At 35.6% G+C, this 21,389-nt stretch overlaps 1 protein-coding gene across 8 annotated transcripts in view; it reads right to left on the bottom strand.

Annotated features, from left to right (window-relative positions):
• The window catches only part of ens (MAP7 domain containing protein ensconsin), a 380,882-nt gene that overhangs the window by 281,512 nt on the left and 77,981 nt on the right, over positions 1-21,389 (bottom strand). Inside the window, exon 1 of one of the 8 annotated variants that reach the window (XM_089640514.1) lies at positions 13,272-13,301. The exons of the other annotated variants lie outside the window; for them this stretch is intronic. The gene's annotated coding sequence lies outside the window, so the exon portion shown is untranslated. Of the gene's footprint in view, positions 1-13,271; positions 13,302-21,389 lie in introns of those variants that run through there. 8 annotated transcript variants of the gene reach the window in all.

Below are 21,389 nucleotides of genomic sequence, written 5' to 3'. Positions count from 1 at the left end.
CATCCTAATTTGACTGTCCTAAAACGGGAATCCTCCTAGTTGGGCAGTCAAAACATTTCTTAAATAATGTATAATCTTTTACTAAATAAATAAATAAAATATAATTTTCTCAACCCAAAAAAAAAAAATTAAGGACGGCATGTTCGTGTAAAAAAAACTGCCTTATTATCGTGACGCAGGTTGATGCGACCTTGAAAACCTTTACGTAATCGTACGGCGCTTGAATGCATTAGCATTTGGAACATTCAATAAAAAGGAAGAACCTCGTTAAATTTGATTAAGCAACTGAACAATTTTTAGTAGCAAATCAGAAGAAGGTATGAACATGAATCTCCTATTAATCTGATATTTCTTTTTTCACTTAAGAAAGTTATTCGAAAGATGTTGTCTTTTTTGAAAATGTATCAAATTTAAAGAGTCTTTCAAAGTGAACTTAGGTAAAGAGTATACATTTGATTCTCGTGACGTCACCGAGACAAAATACAGCACAAATTCATAATTCGAATGGCAGTGCAGCAGTATTGCTGCGCTATGAACCTTGTATGTACCTTGACATCAACCGCTTTTCGGGCGGCCGCAAATATAAATATTTTTTACTTTTAACTTCGGTATTTTCCAAAAATTACAAAAGTTTTGTTCTCAGCATGCTCTAATTACGATACATGTAAATAATATGAAATTTCGTTGTAGGAAACACCCTCATGGGAATTTCACCATTTTTATGAAAATTCTCGCAATATTACCCGTTTTTTTTACATTAACCTCACACAGGAGGTCCTGAGAAAAAAAATCCCTCAGGGCCTATGTCATCTTTATGGATGCTGTGTGGAGGGCTTTTTATGAAAAGGAGCGGAAGGTCTGATAAGGAAAAAGTAGGAATCTGCGGTGCAAGGCGATTGGTCGAGAGTCCGGCTGGAGAGTAAAGGTCTCCCCCAACCAATCTCTTCCGATTCGGCCCGCCATGCAGTGGGTGACCTGTGGCAGGGGTGTTGGTTATCCAATAAACGGTTCCCGGGGCGGCGGTACCCAAATTGAGTTCAAATTCCCCGTTTAGGGAATGATCCCCAAAAATAAATTCCCGGAAAATTTACCGATCACTAATTATAATTAAACAGTTCAAATGTTTACCGCTGGTATTGCCATAATCTTTAATGAGCCCGTCTGGTGAATATCAGAAATGAATGAATGAATACTTTTTACAATTGAATAGTCATTCGTGCCATTCGGTCTACCAGCCTGCCAAGCCGAGAGCCGAGACCCGCTGATAGTAGTAGCGTTGTTTGGCGGTAGAACTAATTATTCTCGGGTCATTACATAATAATCCACAAGGCCATCAATCAATTGGCAACTATTAAAGCAAATTATCACCTCACCTTCTAGTGCATTCATTAATGAGATATATGGGTCATTTAAGTTGGAATGAGATGAAATCAATTGAAGATTTCACGGGGATTTTACTAAGAACCTGCTGGAAAAAATAATTTTAAGCTGGCATTTTTCAATTAATTTTGACATGCCTTCTCTCAGGACTTTTCTAAGATAGTTAAATTGTCAAATGTTTACACGATAATCGCTGGATAAGCAATCAATGATCCAATTAAAAATTCTATTATATTGTCATGTAGACGTATTCCGTCGTAATTTAATAAACCAATTAATCAATTATTGCATCTAACAATAGCTACAATTCCCTAAAACTCACAAAAATTATTAAATTTCCTTCGTGGTTTTACTAATTGTCTTTACCTGTCGCACAGAATTAAAATTACTTTTCACTTAATCCACTCTGATTCCATTGAAAATATTCAGCATAAATTTCTTAGATACATTAACTATAAACAATAATTATAATTATAATAATTTAATTATACAATAATGTATAAATTCGTATATTTTAAAATGGGGGCCTCAGCACGGGTAAATAACCCAGTGAGGCCAACATTACTGAATTAAGATATGAAATACTGTAAAATAATGTATCAATAAAAAAAAAATAAAAAAACTCGGTCTACCTGCAGAAACCATAAATTACAACCAGTTGATGAAATAATTGAAATTATTAAAACTCTCAGGTTACAGACGTTGATTTTATTTTAATTATTATTATAGACAGTCCTGATTTACCAAGCTTGATTAACTTTCTTGTACTCGATAAGAAATTATTTTTAATTGCAACAATAATATGATGTCTGAGTCATTTAGATACTCGCTTGTATCTAAATTGCAAGCAGTTGGAAATAGTTTCTCAGAAATGTTCGATGTGTTCAACGGCGCGGAATTTAATTACAAGAAGGCTATAATAACATACAAACAAATATTAGTGTTAGATACGATTACTCTTTTGTATGTGTTCTATTTTATAATTTATTCAATAAATTTTACTTCTTCCACTTAATTATTATATGTATCACAGGTTTATGTATGGCGTAACGTATCGGCGTATAACATAAAGAAAACGATTCCAAATTGGTGTATTTTCATGCCTATTTGGTATTTTGCTAAATATTTCGTAAGTGGGGAGGGGACTATAACAATCGCGGTCATAAAGATGTTCGTAAAACAATAATGCTAATAGCATCAGACGTTCTATATAGAAAATGCATCGCAGCACGCTAATTGTATCGTCAACAAGCCTAAGAGACTATCAGCTACAAGAAAATTAAACAAGTAAATATAAAATACATAAACTGTTTGTTCAGTACTCCGAAGCAATGAATAGACATCGATGAAATACTTCAAGATTGTAATAAATTATCACGAATTGCATCACTTTCCTATAAACTTTACCAGTGTCATAATTGTATTATTGTATAATGCATTCGAACGCACTTGATAGGCACAAAATAGAATAATATGACGGAATGTTTTGTGCATCTTACGTAATGTTTCAATAAAATATGTTTTAGCCAAAACTTTACAAAGAACTTGAAAGCATCGGGCAAGAAGAATTAATTTCGCCTACAAGTATAGAGTGAGCATGTATTTGTGTGTATGTACAATGACAGTAGATTCATGCAGAAATAATCCAAACTAAACCAAATTGGGAAAACTGAGTGGTTCGCACATAGACAAGACAGAATAGTGCTGTCATTGAAAAAGGTTACATGACACAGAAGCGAAATAGAAAAACATGGTTGCCCGGGCGATCAATAACACCACGGTATGGAAAAGTGAAAGAAGAGTGTGTGAAAGCATTGGGCATGTTCAACAATCAATTAACATATTATAAACAATCCGTGCACGCGTGGAAGCAATCGATCTGGAAACAGACGGGCCAATCGATAAGTCCGCTAATAACAACCATCGGAAAAGCTATGAAAACACAACAAGTACGTCAGCGGACATCGATCGTGTCAAGCGAAGAAGACATGTTTGTAGCAAGCCACAGCCACGATAAAGCCATACACAACAATTCACGCCATTATCAGCCTGCAATCGTATAAATATTACCTTCGATATCGAATCCTAGAGGCCAGTCGGCCGAGTTAATTCGCCGGCAACACCACAAAGACATTATTATAATATAAGCGTTCCCTACGAAATATCCGCTCAGGGGACGGTGAAAATGATGGATTAAAGGTATTATTTGGCACAAAGGACGGAGATAAAGCCTTGTAGACGGATTTGAGGTTGAGAATGGGCGGATAAGGACGCAATACGTAGTCTCCCTGACCCGCTCTAGACGGGGAGACTTGAGCTAATGTCTGCCGCCGCCCACCGTCATACAGACACAACCTCAGCGGGTAGGGCTTCAACCGGTGTGGGTGTGTTGATGCCACCTATTAGGGGAGTCCTCCCGGTGGTAGTGTTCACGTACAGGGAGGGCTGTCGGTGTGGTGGTGCTCCCGTAGAGGACGTCAGGGGTGCCAACCCCCGAGACAAAGATGGTGCGCGCGCAGCAAGAGTGAACAGCTGTTTGCCTCTGCACATTCTTTTTATTTCTTATTTATTGCAATCGTTTTGCTGCAGGACATTATTAGAAGCGATAAACGATAATTTATTATATTAAAAATATGTGCGCGAAAGGTACAAGAGTTTGTCACCCATACGTCTTGCAAAGGAAAATTAATATAATACAGTATAATTTAGTGAAGAATCTACAATTGATACGATTCAGAATTTATTGAAGAAAAAAAAACACGGCAATGTCAAAAGTAATAACGAACCCATTTGGCAAGAGCTTATGTGTACTCTTTCCTTGTTTATATCGCATACCACAATAATTTATAGCAATTTATTTTTTAAGTAACTCCACAAAGGACGAGAACCCCGAGGAACAATTTCTCTCAGAGCCTACTTCACCTTAGCGGATGCTTGAAGGAGAACATAAACTAAATATGTAAATGCAATATTCGTTTCAGACCAAATCCTCACATGATGGAACTCTGAACAAATTGTGAAAAACAAATAAATAATAAATCCGAAAGCATTCTTCAGTCTGGCAGTCAGCTGAACAAATAAAAGAAAACGCTTACGCAGACAATCTGAATATGCATTTATAAATGCTGGTACAAGTGAAAAATAATTATAAAATTTTCACGGTCGCATAAATTTCGTTCCAAGTTTAGGTAGCTCGGGCAAAGCACTCAAATTACCTTTTGATTTTTGTTGAAGGGTTTCTTGAACGCGAACTTAATTAATTAATAATAATTAGATATCAATATCAAAATCGTCATCGAATCTTAGCTAGACAAAATAAATCTATTTTCCGAAACAGCAAAAAAACGCTCAACCGCGAGTTCTCGCTTCGTGAAATTTGCACAGCTCTTTCTGGTCGGAACTTGTGTGGTTGATCACATTAGTATGTTTACACTGCATACTTTATTGTATTATTTTGTATTCTTTTTTTCCCTTCAATTTATTGCTGGCGGTTTTCGTAAGAACCTAATTGCCGACTAACGGACTACAGATTTACACGGGTAATATTTACACCTGACTGTGTAGACCAGAGGTTCCAAACCTTTTTGGTCCATTACTTTCAAGTATGTTTTTTTCCGTCCCCCCTCCCCAGAATTTAACTACAACCCAGGACGAACCAAGGTGTTAATTTTGTCATTCAGAAAGTCAGATTCCAAAGAAAATTTTTGTGACGAATACTTGGGAATTTTATGAAGCCGAAACCTTAAAATTGCATCAAACGTAGATCTTAACAAAAAAACGCACAGGTTCCCAACTTGGTACCCAAATTGGTCGCCGCCCAAAACAAAAAATATTTCAAAGTATTAATATTAATTTTTAATCGAACGATTCCTTAGCTCGTAACTTATTTGTTGAAAAAATTCTGCGGGGGAGGAGGGTAAAGTGCACTATCTTTCGTATTTTTTCCATTCAAACGATTCAAATTTTTAACCTTAAAACGTTGGAATATCAAAAATTTATTTCTCTTTTTTACTTGTATTATTATAATCTCTCCCCCGTCGGGGTCGAGTCGAAGTTACTTGGATTTGCTAAACTGGGGTCGCGATCCGAAAGAAGTTGAGAAACCCTGCCTACTCTACCTGGTGATTGCCAATTGAACTGATGGATGACCCTTCATTGTTGCACGCTGCTTCATAGACAGCAAGACTGCATCTTGCATAGAAGCCTCGGGTGCAATGCGCATTATGGAATGGAAAACATCTCCCGAGAGATAATATGCAGATCGCGTGCAGATTATTAATAACGCTCCGCAGTGCTATTCATATAATGCAAAACATCACAGATTTTCTTCTATTTGTAATATTCTTAAAAGTCACAACCGTTATCAGTCGTCTGGAGACACTGGGACTATGTCATCTCCAATTGGGGTATGGGAAGGGTGGAGGAAGGGGAAGAATGGAAAGTACCTGGCTATTCAGATCTGATTACCAAATACGGTTTATGCCATTTTAATGAAGGTTTCAGACTCCGAATGGTTGTATTTGACTAGGACGATACATTCCTACAGTTCATATCAACTCAATTCATTTTCTTGGGTTGGATAGACCCTCCATTAGTCATAGCGGGCGTAGAATAAATGCACCCTCGTACACAGGTAGGTAATTGTTTTGCGGAAAGCAACAAGGGTAACATCATGTATAAAAGAAGGGCGTAAACGCTTAATTTATCATTACACTTTTTTTTAAATTTAAAACAATACCGAATTTTTTCATATATTTAGACAATTAAATGAATTTCAAAAACTTACGAATAAAATTAAGAAGTTTCGAGCTGAGTTAACTTAAACCAAAATAGTAGGTACGGTTGCAAGACTAGGTGAATCGATACTCTATTTTGATGAAAACATGAATGAACGAGTTATTTTCTTCGTGAACTTACTTACGATGTCTATGGTTATATGGGTAGCTGAAGAAGTTGGGTAAGTGTGCAAATAATAACTTTACCATTTGCAATGAAAACTAAATTAGTTTTACTGACTTTTGGCATGAGACATTTTACGTAATACGGCTGTTTCCACTCTGAGACTTTATCAAACTAATTCGATTCCTATGCAGATATCCGGACACAGCACATAATATTATCGCTATTAATTAGCTTTAACAAAATGTCTACGCTGTGTGGCCATTGTTAAAATTACTGAATGTGTTATGAAAAAAAAAATTAAACTTAAAAAACCAACACAAACACAAGAGAGACTCGGAAAAGGTTTTCCAAACAAAGTCAAGAATTCAATATTGTCAAAATTTTCTTGTTTAATATCCGGCTGTCGTATCATCGTCACTCTTGGGGGGTGTGGTGAACAGTGAATACAGAAACTTTACACATTTATGAATGTTCTATGAGACATCTGTAAAGCCATTTTATACGGTCCCCTAAGCTTGACAATATGATAGGGCGTGACGTAGTTCCACAATTCAGAGTGGTAGATGTTTCAAAGAACTTTAACGATTATACGTGAAATTTCAAAGATAATATTCAAATTCTGTGAAAGTTCCACTCAGATTCTGGTTGTGGTTCTGGTTTGCCCATGATGGAATAATAATATAACGATATAAACTTTGAAATTTTATTAATTGTTCAAGTTCCGTAAAACAACTGGTTCTAAGAATCGTACTGATGAAAGACCACTATTGAATCGAAACCATACTTAAAATGGCTTTTGCCGTCTTTGGTGACCAGATCAGAAGTTGTTTTAAAGACCCACTAAACTCTAAAGCCGCGTTTACACCAAATTTGAAAAAAACATTGATTTCAACCTTTAGTTTTTTGCTCTTCTCAAATTTAGAACAACAAATGGAAAACTTGTTGCCAAAGAATTGGCGCGAAAGGCAGTAGTGTCAATAATTAGGCATTATCTCTAAGATGACGTCGATGCGTTGAGTGGTGAGCTGAGGTGCGTCGGGAGTGTCAAAAACTTTCTGAGAATGACCAGTAGTGACTTTGAGTATTTGATTTCAATGATCGGATATAAAATCAAGAAACGTGACACAAACTACAGGAAAGCAGTACCTGTCCAAGAAAAGCTAGCAGTTACATTACGTTTTTTGACTACTGGTGATTCGTACACAAGTCTCGGTTATTTATTTAAAATTTCAAAATCTACCATTTCACTGTTTGTTATTGAAGTTTGTAAGTATGCGTGGAGGGAGAACAGTTCTCCACTAGTTTTCTACAAGTTGCTAGCGCAAAGCGCGCAGCAACAAATCTTCCACTTTTAGTTGTCAACTTTCTTTGATCTTTACCGACACTCCGCGGGAAACCTAAATTTAGTGGAAGATTTGTCTCTCCACAAGTGGAAGACAGAAAAAGTTGCTTGTATTTTGTAGAAAAAACAAAAAAAATGCCGCAACTCGTGGAAAACTTAGTGGAAGACTTTGGTGTAAACGCAGCTATAGAATGACAGTTCCACAATTAAAAACCTCCAGACTCTCAAAGACGAATTAATTCTAGTAAATTAATAAATACAGTAAGGTACAGCACAGCGAAACGCGACATTTTCATAGCACAATGAATTATATAATTGAAATTCAAAACATATGTAACAATGGTAGAATGGTGTACAGGACGGTTTATGCCAAGATTGCTCTTATCGCCGGCAGTACTTACACCCAACGTGATAAGATGAAATTCCAAATGCACGGGTAAATACAACGGGCAAGAATGCAGGCAATGTTAGGTAGGGGCAGACTCCGCATCCACGAGATTCACGCATTGGCCTTGACATGACCTTCATAATACAGAATTAGTGATGAGCATGATCGGAACATAAGAAATGATCGATTCTTTTATGGCTTCCATTTCCTTCTCAACTTTGAGCCAACGATCAGGACAGCCCTGCAGTGTCCATCAGCAGTATACCATTCATTGGTCATTAGAATCTTAATCGTTTTTGGGAACAGCTCATATAGGTTTCATAGAAATCGTTGTCTCCCTTACCGTCGTGGTGATAAACGTGATCTAAACGGGATTAGAAAGAAAAAAACACCACGCTTTGTATTCAAATCTTGAAGTTAACCTCTACGAATCCAAAATTTTATTGTGAACAAAATATAATAAAACTCAGGAATATTTTTGCTAGCCTCCATTAAATTTTTTTCTCCGAATACATTCTCTGGAACTTTATAGAATTGGCATTTTACACCTGGCGTTTCAAGGGTTAAGACATCCCAATGTCTTAACCCTTGAAACAAATGGCATAGTTTTCTAAAAATCATTAGATTAGATGTTTTTATGTGAATACCGCAAAAGCTTCCGACTGTCTGGAGCCAGTGGGATACTATGGCATCTGGTGAGGTGTTAATATGGTATGTTGTGAGGCTGAAGGTAGTGGGGAGGGGGAGGAGATGGGGAAGAACCGGTCGGTGGCTGAGTCGACATCGCGTTTGGGTCCCACCCAGGCGTAGTGTGTTCAATTCCTCGACTGGCTAAATCCTCCATCTCAACACAAACAACATTTTCCACTTACCGTGGTGGTAGTATGAAATTTTCAAATATTGTCATGTTATTCGTAACCCGGGAATGATTGTCTTTTTTTAAAAAAAAGAAGGTGGAGAGTAACTGAATATTCAAATCTGGTCACCAAACACGACTAAAGCCATTTCATGCAACGTTTCGATTCTGAATAGTGGTCTTACACAAGGGCGATATTGAGAGCATCTTCTGTACAGTAAATATACATTACGAAATGTTGTTTGTAATAATTATTTTCGTATATCCTTCATATATTTTATCGTAGAAATCGATAAACAGATCGCAGCATTAAAAATAATATCAGATGGGAGGTTAAATGTATTTTGGTCAGTATGACGCAAAAGGCTATGGTTTTCGCATTTCGTGTTTATTGGCGTTTCCCGAAGGCGGTGGAAAGCTATATATAGCCTAAACTAAACAACCCTAAAGTAGATATTGTCTAGGTAATTTTGCGTATCGTAGAAGGGTTGGTAGGTTTACAATGCGGAAATGAGGGAGCGTTTCGCTACAACAAATAAGGAATTATCACAGTCTGAAATCGATTAGACAACCAATTAAATCATGAGCGGCGAGGTATTATCAAAAGGCAATTCTCGTGACGCATACAAATAATGTGTATGATTAAATTAAACAGGATTTCAAACATGAGTTACGCGTAATTTTAATTTCTTAACATTGCAATAGAACCTGCACCAGTTGGTATCAAAATTGACTCAGCTACTAGTAACGATGATACAATCAGTGGGGTTGTAAAACCGTGGAAATTCTTATGGTGTAGAGGAGTAACTGTGTGCTGGTAGCGGACGAACACCAGCACTCAACCAATTACAATCCAAGCAACAACTGCGCATTATAAGTTATAGAGGTAGCACCCACAGACGCAAGTAGTTTAAAATGAATAAATAATATAAGTCGGCAATGCATTATAAATACCACATTAAATGTTCCCATAAGGATGTCAACAACAGAAATGTGTTAAAAAAAAATCGACGTCAATAATATTCTGGTTCATCATCTCAAAAAGCAAACAACTCACAAAATCATAAAAGCAGAGCAAAGCAAATAGACGAGCTAAATACTAATGGATGGAAACAATTATACCAAGTCAGTGGACATCTTCAATTTATCTTTAAACAAATATAAAATGTTGTTAATGAAGCAATTCAGTTATGAATAATAACTTTGAACATAAAACCAGAGCAAAGCAAATAGACAAAGTAAATATGCCTAAGTGTAATACTACCTATGGACAAAGAAACTCTTATTTTTTGCTGTTAATTTATTATAACTCCCACCCGGAATCAACATAATTAAATAAAAAATAACTACATTGAGTCCACCAAATCTGGGATTAAGGAATTATCAGAAAAAAAACCGGACTAATATTTTAAAATCATCGTTGTAGAAGCTACTTAAAAAAACCTAACCAAACCATGAAGATGAACCATATAAAATGCTAAAAACCCTCTACTCCAAATACTATATATCTTCTTAAAATGAAAAATTATATTTAACGAAAAAAATTTATATTCACCGTGAAGCCCTTTTATACACACAAAGTTGATTGTCATCATAGTCTATTTTTGTCCCTATTATCGAATTAGCCGGTATAATTTGACCCAGATCAAGTATTTTTAATCATTACCTACCTTACAGTTTAACGTTGTGCAAACGACGTGCAATTGATTCCAGCGAAGAATTTATGACGTCAAATCACATTACACTATAGTCAATGCAAAAACGAAGTAAAAAAACACTCAGGAGACAACATATTATCATAGATAGAGAATAATCGTTACTGCCGCCATCAGGAAGTTTATAAAGTGGCGCAGGCGTGAATCAACTTCAATCTTCTTGATAGTGTTTATCAAAAGATAAGATAAAATATTATGCGTACTTCTTGGAAAAACAAAACTGCACATTATCATGCACTGTCTTAGTAGTCAGTGAAGCAAAAAGAATTTAGAAATGAAAAAAATAACATCATAAAAGATACAAAAGCGTGACGCGCGAGTCAAAAAGAAGTGTTTATGGATTCACTGTAATATCTAACAATTGACTTATATTTTGTCTGTACAAAAAATTAACAGTGTTTTAATTTTCCTAGTTTTAATTTTAAATTATTTTTTAAAATTTTATATCGTTTGAGTCAAAACGAAGTATTTATGGATTCATTGTAATATCCAACAATTGACTTATATTTTGTCTGTGAAAAAAATTAACAGTGTTTTAATTTTGTCATCAAAAGTTGAGAAATGATTCATAAATTATTATAAGCAATAATTATACGCCAGAAATACCTTATCTTATAAACATTAGCTTATCATTACAAATAATAATTTATATGTTATCGATTCCCTTAAAAATAGGTAGGTATCTAATATGAATGTTAGCTTGACTCATTGAATATCACTTCTCATGACTTTATATCACTTTAAAAAGTGTGTTGAATTGCCAATGACCAGAGTTGCGCGGTTATCAGGGTGAAGACTGCCCCGATGATAGCCAACCTCCGATAGGAACACAGCAATCCTTGCAAAAGTCCAGATAAATGGGAAGTGCCATACACTCTCTTCCGAGCTGCAGGAAGTCGAATCCAAACATGCCCAGAAGTAAGTTTTTTTATTGTGAATACCGCACAAGTCCAACTGCTCCCAATCGTCAGGAGCCAGTGAGACTATGACACCCCCAATTGGAGTATGTCAAGCAAAGTTTCAATTCTGAATGCTGGTCTTACAACAGAGCGATACTGACAGTATTTCCACTCTAGAACTTACCGAAACCGAATAAGAAATAACGTAAACCTAATCTATCATTTGGTGGATCATATCTTATACAGTTCCTATAATAATACCGCAGGTAAAGCACTTGAACATTGGTTTAGCAATCAGGTAGGTCTATTTACATTAATTAATCATCGGATAAAACAATCCCATCCGGTTCCATGCTGTTGGGCGAAATGTACTTGTCAATCTTATGTCAGTTAAACATGCAGGGTGCCAGAGAAGAAAATTAACAAATAGAGTGAACCGTTTCATACGAGAGCAATTTAAACCTGTGCTTGTATTTAGACAACCTTCAGACCTTGGGAAAACGGTTGTCGGAAAAAAACGAATACCATTTCTTAACACGGAGACAATCCTTAAGAATGAATGTTTTTCGTTTTTATTAAAAAGAAAAACAAACATCCCAAATTACGAATAACCTGACAAAAAAGTATATGATTTTTTTTTGGAAAATGTTGCTTGATAAATATTTTTTCTAGGAGGGGATCGAATCAGCGATGCCTCGCGGGAACCCGACGATATTCACACGAGTATGTCAAATCGGTTTCGGCAAAGCCGCGCATTTTCGCTTTAATTCTATTGACATGTCAAAAATGTAGTAAAACCATATATGTAAGCGCAATGAGTCAGATTAAGAAAGGGACGCTTAGATGGTTTGGACATGTAGTCCTAATGTACCAATAAATGAGTGTACGGAGAATCGAAGAAGTCGGAGACCCTCGAGGAAGACATGGCCCGATCAAGTAAATCAAAAATTTAAGTCGTGTCATGTCAGAGTAGAATAACAAAAGGGTAGGTATGCGCACTTGAAGTGAAATAACACTAAACTGCGCTATATAAAGTCATGTTATTATTTTTTATTAGGTATGAATGTGAATGAAGCAAGGAGTGTGTGCAAAGACCGAGTTGTTTAACGGTTGTTCCTCTCTGCCTACCCTTTCAGAGAACCGGCGTGATGGACAGTTAACTTAATTCACGTGAATACGCGAACATTTCGGTAAAACCTCCTATTTTCAAGGCAGATAGTTAAACTATGCGAAAAGCAAATCACTTTATTTGCACTTTCCGGTTTCAGCAAAACTAAGTACGGGTTGTTTCACAGAATTTGAACAACTCATCAAATTTCAACGTTAATTTTCAATTGAACACATCTGCCCTGATGATGGACACTGCAATGCTGTCCGAAATGTTGGCTAAAGAAGGAGTTTGGGGTGTTATGCCGCAACACGGCATAACACCCCAAAAACAAATAACAAAAAAGTTAATTTTCAAGTTCTGTGAAAGTCCTATTCAAGCTCTGTTACATTATTATAGGCTACTTACTTGACAGAACCAAAATAATAACAGAACTTGAATAGAACTTTCACAGAACTTGAAAATCCACTTTCAAATTTGATGAATTGTTCAAATTCTGTGAAACTACCCGCCCTAAGTCTTTCTCAGGGCAGACATAAACTATACGTTTAATTTTGCCCTGTAAAAGCAGGGCTGTGCCAAAACCGGTTGGTTTGTTTGTATAAATATTGTAAAGTGATGTAAGCAAAGACATAGTTAAAGTGTATATAAATGTTAATATTCCATTATAAATTAACTTACAGCTCTTGTTGAAATAAACAGCAAACTTCAGTTTTCAATGCATCACATACCTGAAACAAACGTAAGACATCATTAGAAATGGTTGGAATAATTATTTTAGAATTTATTTCCAGTCATTACTTACTTGAACGGAACGTCAAACGTCAAGTCGAGGACGCTCAAGTGCTCAAATTACGCTAATGGACAGTAAAAAATAGAAAAATTACGTAAAGAGGATAACGTGGGGTGATGATTCAAAAGTCACAATGTCCTAGGAAAACAACTTTTAATTTTTAACTAGCTGATCTCCCGGCGTTGCCCGGATTTTATGCAGAATTTTTCAAAATCGGATGTAGACAGTAATTTTCGTCTTATTTTGGTACGTCAAATGTTCAAAAATTCGCGGAGTAGCAACAAAATACTGCTTTAGGGGGTAGGAAAAGGGGATGGGGTGGTTTTTTCGCGTAGACAGTGACCTTCCTATTGTTTTGTAGGTCAAGTGCGCAAATTTTCATCAACCTTGGAATAAAACTGTAGATTTGTATGCAAAACAAATTTACGCAGCCCGCCCGCCATAAACAGAAAATCAACTCTATATAACAGATTACATTCACAATATAGCAGAAAATTTACGTACCAAAGAAATGAAAACTCTCGAACGGTGAGTGTAGGTGTCTTGTTATTTTTACGGCGCTTTATACATGGAATTTTTAATTTCGAGCTTTAAAAATCGCAATGTTGTTTGTATAAAAATTAATTTACAGTTTATGGTTTTCGTGATTCATTATGGCGTTTTGCGATCCCTCCCACTTTAGCCAACGTTTCGGACAGCGTTAAAGTGTCCATCATCAGAGCAGAAGTGTGTGTTTATGCACTTAGAAGTGATACCGTGTTGCGCACGACCCTCTTAAGGGCGGTATTTCAATTGAATAATTTAATGAAATTACTGTGGTTTTTGGCGTTTAGTTTTGGCGTAGCCGCCTTGTACGGGATAAAAGAACTATTGTTTCTATTAATATTGTTTGTATATATATTTTTTGTCACTCCCGGGTTAAAAGTCTCCTACTACCACTACAGTAAGCGGAAAATGTTGCTTGTTTTGTGATGGAGGATTCAGCCAGCCGAGGAATCGAACACACTACGCCTGGGTGGGACCCAAAGAACGAAAATATCAGCGACATCCTTAAACGCAAAGCCTAGCCTATGTGCCCTCTCCATAACAGAATTGAATACGAAGTTATAGTGAAATAAAATATTCCATTCTTTTTTCCTAGTTAAATAAGTCTTTTAATATAGTATATTAAAGGACTTTTAGCGCATTGAGCAAGCTTAATTACGGAGGCAATTGAAATCCGGAAAAATCTTTTCACGATTATTAATGCTCTGCAGGGCGAAGCTGGGCTTAATAGACAATTTGTTGTCGTGTTAAGTTCCGAAATTAAATCCCCGAGGGGGAAGCCATACAATTAACGAAACACGGAATTATGCGAAAGAATTTGGGGGTAAATTGAATATGTATAAAAAAACTTATCGGTAAGAAATTGTGAACATAAATGATATTATAAAAAATATAAATGGTACTACTATGGCGCCGACGAGTTGGACCAATGGTCCTCTTACGTATCGCGTGACACTATTGCTCTTCATTCGTTCAATTACGTATTACCGTAAGCGACAGACGCGATGTACGCCACCGGCTTGGAACTATTTCCACCCTTAGTGTACAAGCATAGTAGTAGGCATAATGTGGATATTAAATCATAATAATGTGACATTAGACCAAACCTTTTTTTAAAGGATCGCAAACACGTTAGGAAAATACGCTATCGAAATTGGAAAAGCAATTTTCCTCGGGAATCTAGAAGAATCAAATTTCCGGAAAATGATTCGTTCTAAAAATTGAAGAAGACTTCTTTATCGAGGAAAAAGGTAATTTAATACCATCTGTTTTTTTTAAGGAAGGCAGAAGTAGGGCCTTTTTTATGTAAATACCGCAAAAGAGTCGCAAACATCTGGAGCCAGTGAGACTACGGCATCCCCTATTTGGGTAAGTTGTGAGGCTGAAGATAATGGGAAGGAGATGTGGAAGAAAAATGGGGGGTACCTGGTTATTCGACTCTGGTCGCCAAACACGGGGAAAGCCTTTTCAAGCAACGTTTAAATTCGGAATGGTTGTCATATACCAGGGCGATACTTGCCGTAGAAGTACACTTTAATTAAAAAAATTATACAAAAATTGTGAAGTACCTAACACAAATTAATCGAATAAAATTTACTTGCGTACGCCGGGATTCGAACCCGCGACCTCCGGAGCACGGAGACCGTACGAAGTGTGTACGTCGATATAGTCGTGGTCGTAAATCTATTTTTTTATCGATGAAGCAACAGAATTTTGCCCAAATCATCGTAAGTTAAGATTTATACGATGACGTCCACGTGAGTGATATAAATGTGCATGGTAGAAGTAGTAGGAATGGAGAATCAGTAGTAGCGTGTAAAGAGTACAGTGTTTGTATTTTAAAGGTGGCTGCCTACACGAGGCGTTCGATGTGTTCGATGTGTTTGTTGGCACGCGGCCAGGCTAATGTTTCGTCGAACAGATTCTTGTCTTCCGATACGCGACTCCCGCAAAGTAAGTCTTCCGACGATGCAGCATATTATTTAAAAAGTTATTCATATTTAGGGTTAATTTATTACTTTTTATAAGTGATGCAGCGAAACACAACTATTGCATTCCCATTTTAAGGAAATCTTTCCATTTTCATTAAATTTAACAGTACAAATTAATTATTATCTTCTTCAATAATTGCTAAATTACTGTGACGTCATTTGAAATATATGAAATATAAATAGCCGGCGATGCTAGGGGTTATTGATTATTGTTTTATTGTTATTTATTATACTGGGAGATAGACATATACCATCACGGACCTTTCTGTAGGCATTTATAAGATATACAATTCAGAAGTACATTATTTTGATATATCTCATAAGGTTTAGTCAGCAATGTAAACGGCCGAAAACATGTTTTTTACGACTTGATTGCAAAATATCGACTTAATTTAATTATTATTATATCATTTGGGAAGATAGACAAACAAAAAAAATAAAGGTTATTTAAAGAGCAATTAAATTTATCTAGTGTTTTAGAAATTACATTCAAAAGCACCATTGTCATGCCATGCTGTGCTAGAACATCTGTTATGCCGTGTTGTATCTTGAGTAAGTCGTGGTAACACTACGATAGATGTTTTGTGCACTTCTCAGGCAGAATGAAGTGGGGGAGGAAGGAAGGTTGGGAAATTACCTGGCTATTCATATTTGGTCACTAAAACCAGCTAAAGCCATTTCAGGAAAAGTTTCCCTTCTGAATAATGTGTCATTACACTAGGGCAAAATTAAGAGTAGGTACCTTCCACTCTAGGTAGTGAAGACTATGTAACTAAAAAGTCTTAAAAATTGGTTTGTTAGAAAAATATGTCTCAATAGACTACTTGCAACTTACACAATAAATATTCGTTACCCTTTAAATTGGCCAGCACTAAAGAAACCATAAAATAAAATAAAAAACGTTCCGTGGGTGAATACTATTTTCTTCGCGTAGCAATTTTCGCTCTTTTCTTCTATTACCTTAAATTCTCCTAAAACTTTATGAGACTTCCCGAACCCAGGCATGAATAACAAGTAGTCATTAAAGATTTAAACAAAAATGATAACTGGCCGTAATAAAATAACTATATCATATGAACCCTATTAATTGTAATTATTAAAATAAATGACCGATGATGACGGACCAATTGTTATTATAAGTGAGAGCCAGAATTTTTTATTCATTTAAAAAATATTATGAAGAGTCGGTCACCCGTTGAATTCTGAAGTTCTCACTTATAATAATTGGTCCGTCAACATCGGTCAAGGCTAAAATAAAGCGGAAGAGTGGACTACGCTAAACGCCAATTATTCTACAACACTCACACGGGAGGTCAGGTGGGAGATAGCAGCAAGATAGTATACGTATATATTATAGGAGGTAACGTACATATTGGGAACACGCAATACAGATAACCAAATATTCCTGGAGATAATTAACACACGGAAAATGATGATTATATATGATTAATTAAAATGCTCTTAAAAACGGGATTGCGGGCAGTTTCCCTATAAACTTTTAGTTCATTCATAATATATCGGAACACGATAACACAACAATGACGAAACAATTATTTTTTATGAACACGTATTCCGACGTCGCGACAAGACATTCGTGTTTTACTGAAAGTTGCGAATCGCGTTTTTAACCGTATTGCGAATAATTTGTAGAGATTCTTAATAAAAATCAGCAATATTTTAGATCAGTAATTTTTCTCCGTACTCACAAAAATTATCATGTCTGTAACAGGTATTTTAAACATAAAACGATATCTACTATTATCTAAGAAATTTTCTGTTGGAAATAAAACTCTTTATAAAATTGAAAATAGTTGATTGATGTACAGGCAAATCATTTAAAAGAGGACACTTTGAATGTATTTGGCAACACCGATCGAAAGTTTCAAAATATACACCCGTCCGAAATCCCCCCTTACCCCGCAAATGCCCAAAGATCTGGGTGCGTAGCGACGTTAGTTAAAAATATAATAATTGAATTAAAAATAATTATTCTCATCAAGTGCTAGTACCCTAGTACAGAAGTAAACCATTTTAGTTATATGTATACACTTTACAATGCCCATATTAATATCACATATTATGTATTTTTGCTTACTCCCCTACTGATAAACGTGCTTAAAATTTTACACAACTAATAAAAATCATACATTAATGGTTGTTTATCAGTTTTGTAAAATTTAAGAAAAGTTTATTAGTAAGGCCTTTATTGTTTATTGGATTCGCTAAGAAATATGATGTACACACCCTCTGTACTTATATTTTATTTTGTAAAATGAAGATTTTTTATTATTATTGTAGAAAGCAATCACTTTGTGGTTTGACATATTTAATAAAATAAAATACTTTTTTGTTTTAAAACCACGATATTTATATTTATTTATTAATTTAAGAACCGCTTCGCTTTACTTAAGCATCACCAGATGTAATGATCTGCCCTTTCTACTTCAAACTTTTCCTTCTCTTCTTTCTACGATACATTTTCCTTAAGTCCCGTAGGTAACTTTTCCATAAGGCTTTGGTTATATATATATATCCGGGGTAGGAAGGTCCTCCCTGCCGTCTTTTCTTTATTACACACCCCTTCAAGTGTGTACATCCTAGTTTGTCTACGTGACGTACGACCTTGAACGTACTCATTTCACGTGACGGTTCAGTATAAAAAGGCTTCACCGAACGTTGTGTTGGGTTTTTGTTTCTCGGTTTAGAAACCTAGTTATTTATGTTTTGTGTGGTATCCCTTGGTTCTTTTGAGATAGAGTGAGTTGAATCCATTACCGCTGTTTTTCAAAACCATTTTATAAACCTTATCTTCTAAGTCGCCTGCTCACCCCCCCCTAGCCACTCGATTCTACCCTGTTAGTATTAATTTGTACCCTGATGATGCTTAAAGCGAAACCGGTCGGTTCTTAAATTAATAAATATCGTGGTTTTAAAACAAAAAAGTATTTTATTTTATGAAGATTTTTTAATTTGAATTTTATTCCAAAGGTCAACGATCGAGAAGGAAAATATTTGTGATATTTTCAATTCTGTACACCACCACATAAACAAAGGTCTCTTTCAGAATGATTTCCTTACACCTGACTGCATTTAGTACCTTCGGTGCAGTTCATTTTGTGGTATCGAAACCTATTTATATCCCTGAGGTGACATGGAAGATGCACTTTTGCTTATAAAGAAAAAAATCAACACGTAAAAAACAATGTTTTTAAAATATAGTACGTCTATTTACAAATGGTTTTAAAACTTAAAGTATTTTGACTGAGTATTGAACCTTACTACACAAGAAGTGGAGTCAACAACTCTACTAACCGAGTCCAATCCTGATTGGATAAGACCGACATTTATTGCGTAGATATACTAACTGCTGTAATGTCATCGAATTTCACAGAAATCCGTATACGTACGCGTGTGTGCGTGATTGCCACCAAGTTGATAGAATGCATTGCCACCGACAAATTTCGACTCGACTCAGAGTTTCGGCTCGATCGGATGTCGGGAAGTGGGTTAATCTCCACTTTAAAGATGTGCATTCATTCACGAAAACAAAAATGAAATTCAAATAGATGTATTTAACAAGATCTTAAGATTTAAGGAGAAAACTGCATTTGACCGTTTGAAATTCCATGAAGCAACAAAAGAATTCAAGTGACGAAACTAAATGCATTTTCAAATAATAAGAATTGCATAAGAATTAAGCCATATTTTTTTAACTATTACATAATATAATAATAATTAACAATCGTTGAACCGTAGATTTCCTAACAAACACTTTGTAAAAACCTTCCAAATAAGCTCAAATGGCTAAATGCTGCCACTTGGGTCACACCAATTATTACATTATTATAAAAATGCACTTTCGCTTATCACAATCAAAGTCATAGGTCGGTTAATCGTTTTTTTTTTCGATGGTTCATTGTTCCTTAACATTGTTATTTCATAATCTAATAACAGTTAAAGTTAACGAGAGATACAATGGTTAGGCTAACTGTTTTTTGACCCCCACGTAAACTAATACCTATACTAACGATTCTTCGTGGCAAGGGTCAAATTTATAAAAATCGGACAAAAGAGTTGTTAAGTATACAATTCAAAACATTTACGATACAGACAAGAATGAAACTGTACAAAATATGACTCAAAAGATGTCGCATTGAATAAATATTTTAAACCGCGAGGCGCGACATCAGATGCTGAAATCGTCGACTAAAATATTAATGTACCTTGAATTAATATGTACTAATAATAGGACGCCCAAGTACGGAACTCCGTAGGTGTCGATGATTCAATGGAAATGGCAAATGAATATTAATATGTTGGGGTTACCAACACCACGTTGTTGGATAAATAGATAGGAACCTGTAGAATAACGACGGTGTATGAGCTAATATCTATAACTTATATACTTTCATTACATTAAGGATTCAATCACACATATAATAATTGCGAATGCGTTGCATTGCCTGTTGCAAACCAAGGTGACTGAGCGCCGAGCGGTTAGGCCAAAAAATTTTCCAATTTTATTTTATAAGTAAATTTAAAATGTATCAAAGGAATTTTACGTGCGTTTGCAGAAGCAATTTCAGATCCAGACGTGTCTGGGAAAAGTCAGAAAAGAAAATATTTGGTATGTGAATGCCATTTCAAACGAACAGTACTTCTCCGAAACGGGTAAAACAAAAACTAATCGAGGTGCCATTTATTAAAAATGGAGAGGGGATGGAATCATTTAAAAGGCAACAGGGAGTTCGGTTGTCGCCAGAAAAGTATCAAACAAAACACAAACAACATACCAACATAAAGGCTTTAAACAAAACTTTCTAAAACCAAAAAGAGACATTAATTTCCCAAAATAACCTCGTAATAAAATTGTACAATAACAAACCATAAAACTAAACACGTAAATGATTGCTTATCACAAAATCAACAAATAAAAATGTACTATTTTATATGTCCTTTCTCTTTGTAGGCTCAAGTGTTTTTATTAACTTCATTTGCATACTTTACTAGGTTGGTCGTAAGAAAGAGGAAAAAGCTTAACCCTTCGCAGAGTTTGTCAAATTTGAATGTACGTACAACATATACGACGTCTATATAATAGTGTCTCGGTGTGGAATTGTTAAATATCTACAGTGTTATTCCGAGAGATGATGAAATTTTGCACACTTGACCTTCAGAACAAGAGGAAGGTCACTGTCTAAGAGATTTCAAAAAAAAATTTATGAAACTTCGCACAATAGATGCTAAAAAAAGAGGAAAATTACTAACAAATTATTATAAGCAATAATTATTAAATTAAATTATTGTAAGCAATAATAAGCCGACGTAGCTCAGTGGTCCAGAGCACCTGACCGGACATCAGAAGGCGCGGGTTCAATTCCTGTCGGCGGCATTTATTTTTACTCAGGAGATATTTTCAATTTGTATTGATATTACAGGCTTAATTTGTTATCCTTTGTGCTATGCATA

This window comes from Hesperophylax consimilis, chromosome 15 (genome assembly GCF_061612785.1).
Source record: "Hesperophylax consimilis isolate HC1 chromosome 15, BYU_Hcon_1.0, whole genome shotgun sequence".
Taxonomy (NCBI): Eukaryota; Metazoa; Arthropoda; class Insecta; order Trichoptera; family Limnephilidae; genus Hesperophylax; species Hesperophylax consimilis.
This window is presented reverse-complemented; position numbering and strand designations above follow the sequence as displayed.